This window comes from Jaculus jaculus, chromosome 5, assembly GCF_020740685.1.
Source record: "Jaculus jaculus isolate mJacJac1 chromosome 5, mJacJac1.mat.Y.cur, whole genome shotgun sequence".
In the NCBI taxonomy this organism is placed as follows: Eukaryota; Metazoa; Chordata; class Mammalia; order Rodentia; family Dipodidae; genus Jaculus; species Jaculus jaculus.
In genome coordinates, this window is record NC_059106.1 from 168,630,720 (window position 1) to 168,649,158 (window position 18,439).

An 18,439-nucleotide genomic window follows, 5' to 3' on the forward strand; every position below is an offset into this window, starting at 1 on the left:
ATACTTTTCCAAATGTGTTGGTGCTAGAAAGTGGAATATTTATTAACAGTGATAATGATAACAAATATAATATCATTGTTGAATTCTTAAAATCTGTAAATTAGATGTTGAAATAGGCTGATTTAAAGACATGAAAAATACAGAATATTTAAAATTAATTACAGAAACTTAGACTACTTTAAATAAATGAAACCATTTTACTACCAGGTATAATAACATCCTCAAAAATTAAAATGACTCCATCAGTCTATCACCAACTACTCACTTCTTAGCTATCTGCCAAGGTTATGATCACCTACCCAATCCTGTTGTCAAAGAGCATTAGTCTTCCTTGTCTAGTTTAAGCCTATCCAACTAAACATGTAACCTTTCCTGACATGTGTGCTATAAAGCCTTCCACTTGAGATCTACGAAACTTAATCCTGGATCCCCTAAGATTCATCAACTGCACTCTTACATTTCTCCTAATGATCAGATACAAGCCAGCCTTATGACACAACTCAAATTGGCAACCAGAGTTATCAAAGAGATAATGAAGGAGCACCAAGAAAAGACACCACACCCACCCAGTGTTTGTGGCTTATCCACAGTCCCTTTTTTACTATACACATTGAAAAATTGTGGAAACAAAAAAAAAAAAAAAAACAAGTAAGTACCTATGAGGTATTATATCTGTGCAAAACACTTATTTTTTCCATTATAATGATTACATATACTCAGCATTATTTATAGGCTCCATAGTCCTAGATTCACAATTTCAGAAGAATAAATGTTAACCTAACTTGTTCTAAACAGGACTTTTAAAACTCACTATAGAGCCGGGCGTGGTGGCGCATGCCTTTAATCCCAGCACTCGGGAGGCAGAGGTAAGAGGATTGCCATGAGTTCAAGGCCACCCTGAGACTCCATAGTGAATTTCAGGTCAGCCTGGGCTACAGTGAGACCCTACCTCAAAAAACCAAAACAATGGGCTGGAGAGATGGCTTAGCGGTTAAGCGCTTGCCTGTGAAGCCTAAGGACCCCGGTTCGAGGCTCGGTTCCCCAGGTCCCACGTTAGCCAGATGCACAAGGGGGCGCACGCGTCTGGAGTTCGTTTGCAGAGGCTGGAAGCCCTGGCGCGCCCAATCTCTCTCTCTCCCTCTATCTGTCTTTCTCTCTGTGTCTGTCACTCTCAAATAAATAAATAATTTAAAAAAAAAAAAACCAAAACAATAAAAAATAAAATAAATAAAAATCACTATAAATGTTATTTTAACACATAACTGATATAGAACAAACAGAATTCAGAGAAGAGTTTCTTTTTAAATACTAAATTTAAACAGTCCCAAAATAAATGCTGGCTAAGCTACATACTTCAATCCAGGGCACCCACGCACCCTCCACAGACGCCCTTACGCCTGTCAACCATGCCGTAAACAAACCATACAGGTCTGCAGTTCTTCTGCAATGCATCTATGGAGGAAGGACGGAAAGAAGATGGCAGAGAAAGCTGACTTGGGATACCTCAGTCTGTGACTCTTCCTACTTTGATAGAAAACTATCCAGAACAAATAGGGTCTCTTCATTTAGTAAAGGTGATTATTAATTGAAATAATTTAAACTTGCAAAAACTTAGAAAAAAATGCCATTAATTATTCTAACCTGAAAAACTACAAGTATGAACCAGGTGTGATGGTACATGCCTTTAATCCCAGCACTCGGGAAGTAGAGGTAGAATTGCCATAAGTTCAAGGACACAATGAGGCAACATAGTGAATTCCAGGTCAGCCTGGGGTAGAGCAAGACTCTTCCTCAAAAAAAACAGGAAAAAAAAGCCTACCGGCATGGGGTTAGAGATGGTTTAGTGGTTAAGGCACTTGCCTATAAAGCTTAGCAACCTGGGTTGAACACCCCAATACCCATGTTAAGCCAGATGGCACAAAGTAGCATGTGCACAGAGTCCATCTGCAGTGGCTAAAGGCCCTGGGGCACATGTTCATCTGTTCTTTCTCTCTCTCTTCTCATAAATAAATAAATAGATTTAAAAAAAAAAAAACTTTTTTAAAGAACTACCAGCAGTGGCTGGAGAGATGGCTCAGCAGTTAAAGTATTCCTGCAAAACCTGATGACCATAGTTCAATTCCTCAGTACCTATGTAAAGCCAGAGGAACAGTGCGGCGCATGCATCTGGAGTTTATCTGCAGTGGCTAGACACTCTTTCCATCTCTCTTCTCTCGGTCTCTCTCTCTCTCTGCTTGCAAATAAATAAAATATTTGGCAGGGGGGGAGGGTTCGAGGTTGGGTCTCACTCTGGTCCAGGCTGACCTGGAATTAACTATTTAGTCTCAGGGTGGCCTCGAACTCTTAAAATCTTAAATTCTTAAAATCTGTAAATTAAATGTTGAAAGAGACCGATTTAAAGACATGAGAACTACAGAATATTTAAAATATCGATTTTAATTACAGAAATTTAGACTACTTTAAATAAATGAAACCAAACAATAATCACCACAAGAGACTAATTACAAAAAGGGACATCAGAAAAGGCCTAGCCCAGCCCAGTGCTCTTCTGCCTCCTGAGTGCTGGGATTGAAGGTGTGTGCCACCACGCCCAGCTAAAGTATTTGTTTTAAAACCACCAGCATAAACCAGGCATGGTGGCACATACCTTTAATCCCAGCACTCGGAAAGCAAAGGTAGGAAGACTTCTGTGAGTTTGCTGTGAGTTCAAGGCCAGCCTGGAACTACAGAATCAGTTCTAGGTCAGCCAGAATGAGACCCTACCTTGAAAAACCAAACTACCAGGATAAATCAATACACTAAGATCATCAAAAAACTTGCAATTTAACTGTGATATAGTAGGGAAGCAGCTATATAGAAAGAATATAAAGAATAAGGACAGGGCTGGAGAGATGGCTTAGCAGTTAAGGCATTTGCCTACAAAGCCAAAGGACCCAGGTTCAACTCCCCAGGACCCACGTAAGACAGATGCACAAGGTGGAGCATGTGTCTGGAGTTAGTTTAGAGTGGCTGAGGGCTCTGGCATGCCCATTCTCTCTCTGTCTCTATTTGTCTTTCTCTGCTTCCAAATAAATAAAATATTTTTAAAAGAAAAGGAAAAAGGAAAAGAAAAAAAAAGAATAAGAACAAAAAGAAACAGGCACGGACTGGACAGATGGCTTAGTGGTTTAAGGCACTTGCTTGTGAAGCCTAAGAACTCATGTTTAAATCACCAGGTCCCACATAAGCCAGACACAGTGATGTAAGCACACAATGTCACACATGTACACAAGGGATGCACACATCTGGAGTTCTTCACAGCAGCTGAAGGTCCTGGCATGCCCATTATCTCTCTCTCTACCTCTCTCACACTCTAAATAAAAATTAAAAAAAGAAAAAGAAAAAAGAAACGGGCACAATGTGCATGAGTAAGTCCCTAACCTGAGAATTTATGTACTCATATATAAAAGGATTATACCTACAAAGCCTATCTCTTAAATATGACATTAAGTGAAGTATATTATAAAAAGATACTTGCCAGGCATGGTGACACACACCTTTCATCCCAGCACTCAGGAGGCTGAGGTAGGAGGATCACCGTGAATTTGATGCCAGCCTGAGACTAATTCCAGGTCATGGGCTACAGCAACACCCTTCCTCCAAAAACTAAGGGGAGTGGGGCAGGTATGGTGGTGCACATCTATAATCCCAGAACTCAGGAGGGTCTGTGATGGAGGCCAACCTGAGACTACAGAGTGAGTTCCAGGTCAGCCTGGACTAAAGCCAAGACCCTACCTCAAAGAAAAGAAAAAAAAGATACCCTATCAAGGACAGATCATTTGCTCTAAAGAAACAACATCTACTGTACATAAAATCCACCAAATTTCAGCTAACCTCAGTTTGAGTGTAGAAACCCCCTGTGCAGTGGTAATGCTGAGACCCTGCTAAAGCCAAGGGCTAGGATCAAGACTCACTGTGAGCCTGCCTCAGCCACCAGGCTCTTCCTTTGGGAAACTCACTTCTCCACCTCCACCGACAAGGGATGAATGAGGTAGAAGAACATTTGCCTTTGAGATGTAACATTTCTAGGTTTCAACATTCAAGTTCTTAAGTCAGGTTTTTCCAGTACATTACAAATCTTGGCCACGGGAAAAAAAAAATTATGAAAGTATGTGAGGGCTGGAGAGATGGCTTAGTGGTTAAGGAAATAACTGGCAAAACCAGATCCAGGTCTGATGCCTCAGTACCCACATACAGCTGATAAACAAGGTGACACATGTGTCTGGAGCTCATTTGCAGTGCCTAGGGGCCCTGGCACACCCATTCTGTCTGTCTCTCTCTGCCTCCTTCTCTTCTTTCTCAAATAAAATACTTATTTTGTATTTTATTTTTATTTATTTACTAGAGAAAGTGAGAGAATGGGTACGCTAAGGCCTCTAGCCACTGCAAACAAACTCCAGACACATGTACCACCTTGTGCATCTGACTTACGTGGGTTCTGGAGTCAAGCCTGGGTCCTTAGGCTTCACAGGCAAGCACCTTAACTGCTAAGTCATCTCTCCAGCCCAAATAAAATATATTTTTTCAATTAAAAATAGGAAGCCAGGTGTGGTGACGCACGCCTTTAATCCCAGCACTCGGGAGGCAGATGTAGGAGGATCACCATGAGTTCAAGGCCACCCTGAGACCACACAGTGAATTCCAGGTCAGCCTGAGCTAGAATGAGACCCTAACTTGAAAAACAAAAGAATAAAATAAAATAAAAATAGTGCTGGATCACTGTGAGTTCAAGGCCAGCCTGAGTCTAATTATTAAATTCTAGGTAAGCCTGGGCTACACTGACAGCCTACCTCAAAAAAAAAAAACAAGCCACACATATACACTCACAAAAGATCAATCATATAAAAGAGAAAAAAAATCCTTGAAAATTGAATAATTTTAAACTTTATATACAAAATATATAAATGCTCTTTACAATTCAAGAGGACAAATTGTTCAGATAAAAATTGGGCAGAACGGATAGATAATTCACAAAAGAGTATAAATAAATGAGTCACAAGCCCATGAATGGTCGTTGAGCACGTCAGTCATCAACACGATGGTTACACTGCCCAGCTGTCAGAAACAGCTCCAATACAGCTCCTAGCCAGAGTGAAGAGGACTGGGAACCAGAGCGCACTGTTCTTAAGACTACAAAACAATGCAGTCACTTTGAAAACAAATGTTCATTTCTTAAATTAATTAAAGCACAGACTTATCATATGACCCAGAAATTCCTTTCCATGCTTATCTAAGACAGCTGAAACTACGTGGTGACATGAAGGGTGTGTACATCAGCGCTTTAACATTACTCATAACAGCGAGAAGCTAGAAATAATGTAACCGTAAACTGAAGTCAAATATGGTCATTCATAATACATAATTATTTGCCTTTAAAAAGGAATGAATACAAGATACAACAAAGATGAGCATTCAGTAGTCCTGGTCATGAGTCTTGGAGAGAGGAGAAGTGGACAGGGATCAGAGGAGGGTCAGAATACACGGCCATTACCACCACCAAAGAATTTTTACCTATTAGGCAGAGGGGCCTGTTGCGCTGTGCTCAAAGAGAAGCAACATACTGAAATTCTCAAAGAAATAGCATATTTGCTCTAAAACCTCAAAGAACAGTAACAAATAGAATTTAACTGGAAGACATATGCAACAATACGTAAATAACCATGAGTATATGTTAAAGAATTAGAATTCCCAAACACCTCTACTCTTTTGAGAAGAGGTGCAGAATCAGATATTTTACATCAGGTATTAATTGATTTCATTCTTTTGAAGATTACATAAAAGCAGGTCTTACTTTTTCTGATCATTTCAGATATTTAAAGACCTTCACTGAGGCACAATTAGGAAGAGAAGGAAATAATTAAAGTCTAGTACAAATTCAAGCTACAACTGTATTTAAGAGAATGAAAAATTCACAGCCTGCATGGCAGAAACCGCAGCCTACAACTGGGAAAGAGGGCTGAGCTTCGCAAGAGAACACAGGCTGACGCTGTGTCAGTCACTGGAACAGACCCTGCAAGCCTGGTCTTGGGAATTCAGCTTTTGAGAGGACTTTGCACTTGGTAAGAATCCGACAAGTCAGCTCCCCGGTGAGTGTGAGTGTGAGCGTGAACGTGAACGTAAATGTGAATGTAAATGTAAATTGTAAAAGTCTGAGATTATATTAGTTATGGATAGCTACATAGACAAACTGCCCACAAGGCCCGTTCCCACAACAAAACTGGGTTTTAAATCTTAAATTCAAGTTCTGAGGGAAAAACAAATGTGCACCTTGTAGGTAGTCCATCCCTGTGGGAGAAAGAGCACTGCAAGTCTTCAGCTGAATCTCCTTACACTGTGCCTGATGTCTTTTTCCTTCCTGATCTTGTTCTGTATGTCTTTTCCACTAAACCAAAGTCATGGAAACAGTGTCTTTGCGTCCTGTGAGCTTATTTAGAAACAGGTATCAATGGCAAAATGAGGGACAAAACCTTAAGTCGATATTTGAACTTTCTGGAGGGAGGAGGATTTCCTCTCACTGTAGCCCAGGCTGACCTGGAATTCACTATGCAGTCTCAGGGAGGCCTCAAACTCAGATTTTTTTACAACATATTTTTAGCCAGGCATAGTGGCACATGCCTTGAATCCCAGAACTTGGGAGGCAGGGGTAGGAGGCCTGCCATGAGTTCAAGGCCACCCTGTGACTATATAGTGAATTCCAGGTCAGCCTGGCTAGAGCAAAGCCCTACCTAGAAAAACAAAATTTAATTGAGCAGGAGAGAGAAAGAAAGGGAGAAAAAGGCGGGTAGAGAGAGAGAGAGAGAATGAGCACCAGAGAGAGCAAACAAACTGCAGACCCACTCGCCAGCCCCCTTGTGCATCTGGCTTGACATGGGTCCTAGGGAATTGAACCTGAGTCCTTTGCTTCACAAGCTCCTTACCTGCTAAGCCATCTCTCCAGCCCTAGGCTCAGATCATGGATTTCACTTCACCTTGCTTCCAGTATGAACTACATTTGTTTCTATGTGTCTAGGATTCTAACCATTAAATACCTTCCATATCTGCTCAACTTGCCGGTCCATCTGCTATTAATGTAGTTCAAAGCGCCATGATTTCTTTACTAAACTCTTTCCTATTAAACTTTTCTAATCTTTTGTTGTTGTTGTTACTTTGTTTTCATTTTTGTTTTTTGAGGTAGGGCTTCACTCTAGCCCAGGCTGACCTAGGATTCACTATGGAGTCTCAGGGTGGCCTCGAACTCACGGCGATCTTCCTACCTTTGTCTCCCAAGTGCTGGGATTAAAGGTGTGTGCCACCATGCCTGGCAAATTTCTAATCTTAATGCACCTTTCATACTGTCAATAACCATCAGGAAATAATATTCTTAGCTGGGCATGGTGATGCACGCTGTAATCCCAACACTTAGTAGACAGAGGTAGGAAGTTCAAGGCCACCTTGAGACTACACAGTGAATTCCAGGTCAGCTTGGGCTACAGTGAGACCCAACCTCAAAAGACAAAAAGGAAAAAAAAAAGTATATGCAATAATGTTAAGGCACTTGACTGCAATACCTGATGGCTCAGGTTTGATTTCCCAATGCCCATGTAATGCCAGATGCATCAGGTGGCACAAGCATCTGGAGTTCATTTGCAGTGGCAAGAGACCCTGACATGCCCACTCTTTGTGTTCTCTCTCCCTCTATCACTCTGTTTGCAAATAAATTAAAAAAAATTTTAGTCGGGCGTGGTTGTACACGCCTTTAATCCCAGTTCTCAGGAGGCAGAGGTAAGAGGATCACATGAGTTCAAGGCCACCCTGAGACAACATGGTGAATTCCAGGTCAGCCTGGGCTAGAACAAGAGCCTACACAGAAAAACCAAATAAATAAATAGATATTTTATGGCTTAGTAAGGCACTTACCTGCAAAGCCAAAGGACCCAGGTTCGATTCTCTAGTATCCATGTAAAGCCAAATACACATGGTAGAGCATGCATCTAGAATTTGTTTGCAGTGCCTAGAGACCCTGGCATGCCAATTCTCTCCCTATCTGTCACTCTCTTTCAAATAAATAAGATAAAAATATTTTTAAAAAGAAGAAATAAAGCCAGGCATGGTGATGCACACCTATAATCCCAGCACTCCGAAGGCAGAGGTAGGAGGATCACCATGACTTCGAGGCCACCCTAAGACTGCCAAGTGAATTCCAGGTCAGCCTGGGCTAGAGAGAGACCCTAACTCAAAAAACCAAAAAACTAAAAAATACAGTCCATTCATACTACATCCTTCTTGGAAATTTCCTCTTTGGTTTCCTAACATAACTACTTGCCATCCTTCAACATCTCCTCTCACTGCTCTCATGGACTCAAGTGCACTTCTTGCGTTCAGAACCACATATGCCTTTCCTAATGTTTACTTCTTGTCTCTTCTTCCAGGCTACGAAGAAACGTTCAATGTCTGCTGATTAGATAAGGTTATGACATTCAAAACCTGCAGTTCAAGCTGGGCGTGTGGCGCACGCCTTTAATCCCAACACTCAGGAGGCAGTGGAAGGAGGATCACTGAGAGTTGGAGACTGGCCTGGAACTACATAGTAAATGCCAGGTTAGCCTGGGCTAGAGACCCTAACTCAAAAACAAAATTCAGTTCAACCAAAATATTGCAATTTTGGGACCAAATGCATCTTGGGAGAAGGGGAGAGGGAAGGAGGGAGCAAAAGAAAAGGAAGAAGGGAGGGAGGGCGGGTAGAGAGTGAGAATGAGAATATGGGTGCACCAAGACCTCTAGCCTCTGTAAACAAATCCCAGATACACGCACCACTTTGTGCGTCTGGCTTTATGGAATCAAACTCAGCCTGTTCTACTTTGTAAGCAAGTGTCTTTAATGGCTGAACCATCTCTTCACAACAATCATATTTTCTAAACATCTTACCTGAGAGTCAAATGAGTTTAATTAGTCCAATTAGCTACTAAGCACATATAAAATGCATTGTTCCTTTTGAAAACAGACTTTTTAAGTTTATTTGCTTATGGCATCTGTGTGTGCCATAGCAGCACACGTGTGGCGGTCAGGGGACAACTTCAGGGTGTCTGTGCTCCACCCTTTCTGAGAAGGGTCTCTTGCTGCTGCAAACCAACTGCCAGACTGAAAGGAAACGTCAGACTAACTGGCCTAGGAGTTGGGGCTGCCCCGGCCCGGCCTCCTGCTGTCTTAGGCACATGGGGACTACAGGCGCATCCACCACTCTGCATCTGGCTTGATGTGGATGCCAAGTTGAATGCAGGCCAGCAGGCTTTGGTAGCCAAGTGCCTTTAACCACTGAGCTATCTATCTCCACAACCCCTAAAATGCATTATTCTCAATCTAGAATTAACAGAAATATTGGTAAAGTGTCTTACTGAGTATATTCTTAGAAGGAGGTAAATTTAAAGGAAGGAAAACCTTTTCCCAACCACTTCCAAACAGTACACTTTAAATAGTATAACCATGTTAAGTTATTTGGGTCATTAAATATATTGAAGGCCGAGAGTGGTGGCACCTGCCTTTAATCCCAGCACTCAGGAGGCAGAAGTAGGAGGATCACTGTGAGTTCGAGGCCACCCTGAGACTACATAGTGAATTCCAGGTCAGCCTGGACTAGAGTGAAACCCTACCTCGAAAAACCAAAATAAATAAATAGGTATAAAAAAATATATTGAGGAACACATTTTCTTTAGAAAAATGACAGAAACTGTGACTTGGAAATAGCTACCTTTTTTTGAGAGAGAGGAAAAGAGACTGAGAGAGAGAGAATGGGCCTGCCAGGGCTTTGAGCCACTGCAAACAAACTCCACTTTGTGCATCTGGCTTACGTGGGTACTGGGAAATTGAACTGAGGTCCTTTGCCTTTGCAGGCAAGTGCCTTAACCACTAAGCCATCTCTCCATCCCAATATCTACCTTTTTTCCTCCTGAACATTCTTCTTCACCTCTGACCTGATCATCTTGGCTCCATTCTGACCCACAAGTATTTTAAGTAACTGTCGACACTCAACAGGCATGTCCAACATGCAGCCTACACACCACACGCAGACCAAGACAGCTATGAATGTGGCCGAACACATGTGTAGAAGACATCACATCGCAATGTCCAAAGACTGGACACTATGGATGCAATGAATCTTACCTAAAATGAAAATGGGCAGTGATAGGAAGACAAGCTAGCAATTAGCACAAGAAACTTCAGGCTTTCCTCCATATGACAAGGGAAGAAAGAAAAACAATGAACTTCCAGTTTTATAGTTTAATACAGAATACGATTTTAGAGCCGGGCGTGGTGGCACACGCCTCTAATCCCAGCACTACGGAGGCAGAGGTAGGAGGATCGCTGTGAGATCAAGTCCAGGTGGGACTACCGAGTGAATGGCAGGTCAGCATGGACTAGAGTGCAACCCTACCTCACAGAAACAAAAACAGAACACACACACACACACATATATATATACACATACACACACACCCATATATATATGTGCATGTATATATAATAAATACATATGTACACACACACACATACACACACACACACACATACACACACATATATATACACACACATACCCATATATGTGCATGTATATATAATAAATACATACACACACACACATTTATATTGAGACAGAAGGAGACAGACAGAGAGTACGGGCGCACCCGGGTCTCCTGCCACTGCAAACAAATTCTAGACTCATGCACCACTTTGTGCATCTGGCTCTACGTAAGGACTGAGCAATCAAACCCAGGCCATCAGGGCTTTGCAAACAAGTGCCTTTAACCACTGAGCCATCCCTCCAGCCCTTATTAGTATATTAACAATTTATAGTACAGTAAGCACATTGAATGGAACCAGATTAGTACTAAGCATATATAAAAGGCATTTTTCCAGAGTACATTTTGAATTTCTTGATTCTATTATATTTTCAAACCATGTACTTTTATTTTTTAAAGGAATAAAGAATTAACTAAACTATGGGGCAGATCCCTTTTTTCTCCTTTATACTCTGTTTTTTTTTCTTTTTAGGCAAAAGACTAAACAAAAAAAAAAAAGACTGGCTTTTTTTTTTAAATGAGAAAGAGAGAGAAATGGCATGCCAGGGCCTTCAGCCACTGTAACTGAAATCCAGACATGAGTGGCCGGGCCCCCTGTACATTTCTATCATTTGGTGTGTCTGGCTTATGTGGGACCTGGAGAGTCGAACTTGAGTCCACAGGCAAGTGCCTTAACCAGTAAGCCATAGCTCCAGCCCTATGCCTTATTTTTTTTTTTTTTTTTTTTGAGGTAGGGTCTCACTCTAATCCAGGCTAACCTGGAATTCACTATGTAGTCTCAGGGCGGCCTCAAACACACAGCAATCCTCCTACCTCTGCCTCCCGAGTGCTGGGATTAAAGGCGTGCGCCACCATGCCCAACTTTCTTTGTTTTTTAAATCAGATTGAGAAGGAAGGATTTATTGGGCTTATGGTTCCAGAGGGCAGAGTCCACTGTGGCAAGAAAGGCATGGCAACAGGAGCCTGAAGCAAAGCTAACTGCACTCAGCCCACAGTGAGGAGGCAGGGAGATGAATGGCCGCTGTCTGTCCTGATGATAGCTGTCTGTCCTGATGATAGATGGGCGAGGGGAGATGAACGGCCGCTGTCTGTCCTGATGATAGCTGTCTGTCCTGATGATAGATGGGCGAGGGGAGATGAATGGCCGCTGTCTGTCCTGATGATAGCTGTCTGTCCTGATGATAGATGGGCGAGGGGAGAACCCTCGGGTTGCACGTGCTTAGCAGCCGCTCTACTACTTACTCGGCTGCCCTCATCCTCTGAAAGGGTTGTTCACTTTGTCCTAACACATTTGAGAGGAAGGAGGGAAGGAGGAGGGAGAGACAGAGACAGAGGAAGGAAGGGAGGGAGGGAGGGACGAAGGGAGGAAGGAAGGAAGGAAATAAGTGAGAATGGTCCGGGACCTCTTGCAGCTGCAAATGAACTCAAAGATACACGAGCCATTTTGTGTCTGTGACGAGAAATGGATACTGGAGAACTGAGCCTGGATCTGCGGGATGTGCAAGCCAGAGCCTTTGAATGCTGTGCCACCTCCCCAGCCTTCACTGTGTTTGCTGCTGCTGCTGCTGCTGCTGCTGCTGCTGCTGCTGCTGCTGCTGCTTCTGCTGCTGCTGCTTCTTCTTCTTCTTCTTCTTATTATTATTATTATTATTATTATTATTATTATTGGTATTTCAAGGTAGGGTCTCACTCTAGCTCAGGCTAACATGGAATTCACTATGGAGTCTCAGGGTGGCCTCAAACTCACGGCAATCCTCCTGCCTCTACCTCCTGAGTGCTGGGATTAAAGGCGTCTCCATCACGCTGGGCTCTCTTATGTTTTTGGTGAGGGGGAAGTGTTGGTTTTTTGAGGTAGGGTCTCACTCTAACGTAGGCTGACCTGGAACTCACTCTGTAGTCCCAGGCTGAACTTGAACTCACAATGATTCTCCCTCTGCCTCCAGAGTGCTGGGATTAAAGGTGTGTGCCACCATGCCACATTTTTGTTTTAATATTTTATTTTATTTGTGCAAATATTGAGGATGGGGTGCCAGGGTCTCTTGCCACTACCAGACACCATGGGACACTGTTTTGTATGTGGCTTTACATGGGCACTACAAAATCGAACCAAGATTGGCAGGCTTTGAAAGCAAGCACCTTTAACCACTGAGTCATCTCATCAGTCCCTCAATATGTTTTTTAAACACTGTATTTATTTATTTATTATCTATGTATTTGAGAGAAAGAGGCAGACAGGAAGAAAGAAAACAGGTGCACCAGGGCTTCCAGCCACTACAAACAAACTCCAGACGTGTGTGCCACCATGTGCATGTGGCTAAGTGGGTCCTGAGGAATCAAACCTGGATCATTAGGAAAGCAGCTTAACCACTAAGCTGTCTCTCCTTGCTTCCAGCAAGCACCTAACCAGCAAAGATCCTGCTCTAGCCAGTGGCCCCTGGGAAGAGCTTCTCCTGGCCCAACCCTGCCTCAGCCTGCAAGAACTAAGGGAAGGGCTTCCTCACTCACACCTGCGCTGCAAACTTAAGACACCTGAAGAGAAAACAGGGTCCAGCTGAGCAACCGCAGGGCAACTTCACACTCCACAGCCTGCCCTGCCCAACCCCCCACACCAGCACCAGGAACGACTGGACATCTCAGAACACCAAGGGATCAGTCACCCCTCCCCACACAACATCTAGCACAGATGATCTGAAAACTAACACCAATCTCCCTCATTAACATAAATGTAAAAATTCTGAAAAAAATACTGGCAAAACGAATACAGGAGCACAGCAAAAAACTCATTCAGCTGATCAAGTGGATTTTATTCCTGAAAGGCAGGGACAGTTCCACATAAACAGATAAATATAATTCATCATGTAAATGAACTCCAGAACAAAATTCACATGATCATCACAATAGAGCCAAAAGGGCATCAGAAAAAAATCCAGCCCTTCGTGCAGGACTCCGTGTTTTTAAAAGAATGGGCTAGGCCTAGACAACTCAGCGATTAGGACACCTGCCTGCAAAGCCTCAACACTCAGGCCCAACTCCCCAGGTCCCACACGCGCCAGACACTCAGTGACACACTCACGTGCGCCAAGGCCACACACATACATAGGGGTGGCATGCATCTGGAGTTCGACGGCAGTGACTGGCGGCCTTGATGTGCCAATTCTCTTTCTTTCTATCTCTCTCACTCTCGCATCGAAAAAAGGCAGTCTGGGGCGGGGTAAATGGCTTAGTGGTTAAAAGCACTTAGTGGTTAAAAGTTAGTTTTTAAAAGCAGTCTATTGAACTTACATGAAAAAAAAATTTTTTTTAAAGAAATGGGTTATAGAATTCTCAAAATAGCTTTTATTTATCAACGGAGTCTTTGGGAGAGACATTCAAACTATCACATAGGTCAAGAATTCTCAAAATAATAAATACAAATGGTCAATAAACACCTAAAGACACGCTCTACATCCTTAGTCATCAAAAAATGTAAATTAAAACTACTTTGAGATTACATCTCCTGTCAGAATAGCTATCATCAAGAAATCAAATGGGGAGCTAGAGAGATGGTTTAGCAATTAAGGCATTTGTCTGCAAAGCCAAAGGATCCCAGTTCACTTCTCCAGGTCCCACATAAGCCAGATGCAAAACAGAAGACAGACTAACTGGAAAGAAAGGATTCAATGGAGGGACGACTTGGGAGGAAAATGAAGGGTGGTGAGGGGGGATTATGATCATGATACATTGTTTATCTTTAGGAATTGTCGATTAAAAAAAAATACAAAAAAAAAGGCCGGGTGTGGTGGCACACACCTTTAATCCCAGCCATCAGGTCAGGCTTTGCAACCAAGTACCTTTAACTACTAAGCCATCTCTCAAATACTCAAATACTCAAAATGTTAGTGGCTTCCTTATAACAAAATATATCAAATACATACTACAAAAGGGATAAGTATGACCTAACGAGTGGCCTGTTGGAAGTTGCCATCAGAATTTAAAGCACATCTACTCAGGGACTGCTGTGTTAGAAAACAAGTGTTACTAAACCAGGTATGGTGTCTCACACCTGTCATCCCAGCACTTGAGAGGCTGAGGTAGGAGGATCACCACGGGTTAAGGCCAGCCTGGATTCAAAGTGAGTTCCAGGTCAGCCTGAGCTAGGAGACCTTCCCTGGGAGGGAAAGGAGGGAGGAATCAAGGGACTGTTATTAATCACGAGCCTCTTCAGGGGGCAGAAGATTAATAAAGGAAGCAGCATGGGGACAAAGATCAAGTCCAGAGCACTGCCAGTACAATATGGACACCATTATTGAGAAAAGAAATGCATCGCTAAGCTCCTTTCTTAAGATCACAGACAGATTTAATGCCATGCTTATACAACCTCTCAGGAACAAGCCTCTAAAAAAGGCTTCTTTTTTATGATTTATTTTTGTTTTATTTTTATTTATTTGAGAATGACCGGGGGGGGGGGCAGAGAGAGAGAGAGAGAGAGAGAGAGAAAGAGAGAATAGGCACGCCAGGGCTTCCAGCCACTGCAAACGAACTCCAGATGTGTGCGCCCCCTTGTGCATCTGGCTAACATGGGTCCTGGGGAATCGAGCCTCGAACTGGGGTCCTTATACTTCACAGGCAAGTGCTTAACTGCTAAGCCATCTCTCCAGCCCTAAAAAAGGCTTCTTTAAAAAAGCTTACCTGGTCAGCCATAACTCAGCATGTAAAACATAGAGAAGTCAGTCTCAAAAAGATTTCTGGAGGGCTCTTTTCTCCCCCAACAGATATTCAGAAAACCTCTAAAGTGTTTCAAAGGAATTGATCAGTATGAGCTAAAAGAAACAGTGCTCTGATTAAAAAGAAGGTTCTAGACTTTCAATGGAACCATTTTTAAACCAAACTGAAACTACTGCTCAGATACAACCCAAACACCCTCCTATTTTATTTTTTTGTTGTTGTTGTTTATTTTTCAGTGTTTTGGAGGGGGAAGACACCCTAGGCTGGCCTCAAACTCAGTAATCCTCTTGCCCTAAACTTCATGAATGTTGGGATTACAAGCATGCACCACACCTAGATTTAAGACTTATCTCTTGCCAGGCATGGTGGAACATGCTTTTAATCCCAGCGCTTGGGAGGCAGAGGTAGGTGGATTGCTGTGAGTTCAAGGCCACCCTGAGACTACATAGTAAATTCCAGGTCAGCCTGGGCTAGAGTGAGACCCTACCTAGAAAAAAAAAAAAAAAAGACTCATTTCATTTCTTTATGCACATGTGCATGTATGTGCTGTGTATGTGAATACATGTGTGCATTCAGAGGACAGAAGTTTACAGTAGGTCTTTTCCTCACTTCTCCTCCATTTTATTCTTTTAAGACAGGATCTCACAATGAACCTAAAACTCACCAAGTCAGTAAGACCAGCTAGGCAACAAGTCCTGAAGGCCTTCCAAACTGTCTCCTCGACAGGCATGCAGTGCCACACTGAACATTTTTACCTGGGTAGGGATGAGGGAGCCAGACTCGAGTTCTCATGCTTGCATGGCAAGCACCTTACCCATGGAGTCATCGTCTGTTTCTTAAAGAAAAGCAAAATGACTCAGGGTGAAACCAAAAGTCCAGTGGCGTAGCCATGACATGAGAAAACTCGACCAATCATGAAACTGACAGCAAGAGACAGAAGCAACGCAGCAGAGGAACACCCCTATTTCTTCCTTGGTTACAGGATGACCACTTTGAGCCAGTGTATTCCATAAGCCTTTGTGCTTTCCCACCTTCGCGTTCCCATGGGACTGTTCACTGTTGTCCCTTATCCTTGTCTCAAAAATCTTTGGGGGTGGGGGGATCTTCCAGCTCTGAAGTCTTCTCCTCTGCTTTCTCATTTTTTTCTGTTTTCTTTACTTTAAAATAAACTCTACTCTTTTAAATACTTTCCTGCACAATTATATAATCAGCAGAGGAAAAAAACCTAGTCCCTAGACAGTACCATGCTCGGAGTGGTCCATCCAGGATTTGCTCTCTGAAAAACACCTACTCAGACTCACCTTGAGATCAGTATGAACCAAGCTAAATGGAGAAGATATGGGGAGAATGACTGCTGAGCTTCCAGCAACTTCCTTGCCCTCCTGATAGGGGGAGGGGTGGAGAAGCCACCCCCATCAGGCTTGAATTCCCAAGCTGCATTTTTTCCCCCCTTTTTATTAAGGCCTCTCCTTCTCTGAATATGAGCAGCAACCCTCTCTGTCCCCAACAGAAACGACCAAAGTTCCTCAGAGATCTAGATGGAATGTGCTCAGCCAGCAGTCCAGGATTCATGCAGCGTGTGCAGGCTGGGGCTCACAGGGGTGAAACCGTCAGTGGGGGCCTCCACAGACAGCCCACAAGGCTATGGCCCACGCTAGTAGCAAACGAAGATGGGGTGATGGCAGAGACAGCCATGCCACAGCCAGACCCCACAGGCAGGGACCACGTGGCTAAGACTTGCTTGGCAGAAACAGAATCATATAGTTGGGCAGAAGGCTAGAACAGGTCACCTAAGGGCTAAAAGTCGGCACTCTGGGAACTGAGAAAATTGCTTAATGGTTAGAGACTAATGACTATGTAGGTCTGGTGTCTTCTGGTTTTAGAGAGAATAAGATCTTTACCTGGGCCAGGCATGGTGGTGTAAGCCTCTAATCCCAGCACTTGGGAGACAGAGGTAGGAGGATCACCAGGAGTTCGAGGCCACCCTGAGACAACATAATGAATTCCAGGTCAGCCTGGTAGAATGAAACCCTACCTTTAAAAAGGGGAGGGCCAGGCGTGGTGGCGCATGCCTTTAATCCCAGCACTCGGGAGGCAGAGGTAGGAGGATCGCCATGAGTTCGAAGCCACCCTGAGACTACATAGTGAATTCCAGGTCAGCCTGAGCCAGAGTGAGACCCTACCTTGAAAAACCAAAAAATAAATAAATAGATAAATAAAAAATAAAAAGGGGAGAGGGGCTGGAGGGATGGCTTACTGGTTAAGGTGGTTTCCCACAAAGTCAAAGAACCCAGGTTTGATTCCCCAGTACCCACATAAGCCAGATGCACAAGGTGGCACACGCACATGGAGCTCCATTTGCAGTGTCTTGAGTCTCTCTCTGGTGTGCCCATTCTCCCTCCCTTCCCCTCTCTCTCTCTCTCTCTCAAATAAATAAATAAAATAAGTATTTTTAAAAACAAAAAAAAAAGATATATTTACCTGTACACACCTTATAGTCTTATAGTATGACTTTCTTTTTATTAATATTTTCATTTATTTATTTGCAAGGAGGAAGAGTGAGAGTGAGAGAGGGAGGGAGGGAGCAGTGTTATGAGCATGTAAGGACCAGCATATGGTCCAGGGACAGTTTAGATAAATAAGTTTGTTTTTCTTTGTGTGTGAGAGTAAAATTGCAAAGTCAACCTTTGTAAGCAAAAATCTAAGAAAAAGCTGAGTACAATGACATAGTAAGAGATTACCAGAAGGTGTGTGCAACCCTAGATAAGTAGTGGAAAATACAAAAAACCCAGCTGCTTAGCAGCCGTTGTCCCAGTCCTCCCGACACTATGACTGACTGAACGGCTGCTCAGCGGTCCGGACTGAGACCTCCGCGAGACGCATCACTGATCTGAATTCATCTGCCCGACACGCTGTCCGAACGACCGAGACGACTGAGACTCGCCTTGAAAACTGCGAACCGAGAGAAAGTCGGAGCACGGACCCCGCGTCGCCAGGTTGTGACGTCAGAAATCTCACAGACCGAGTCTCGCGTTGAGACCGAGTTTCGCGATATTGCGTCCCAAGTCTCGCGATATCAGGTTGTATACATTTTAGACTCATTAGAAATATTGTGTTAGTAGTGATGAATATAATTTGGA

The 18,439-nt window shown here is 43.2% G+C and overlaps 1 protein-coding gene across 3 annotated transcripts in view; it reads right to left on the reverse strand.

The window, feature by feature from the left end:
• Memo1 (mediator of cell motility 1) overlaps positions 1-18,439 on the reverse strand; it is a 108,798-nt gene that overhangs the window by 32,891 nt on the left and 57,468 nt on the right. The gene's annotated exons all lie outside the window — the stretch shown is intronic.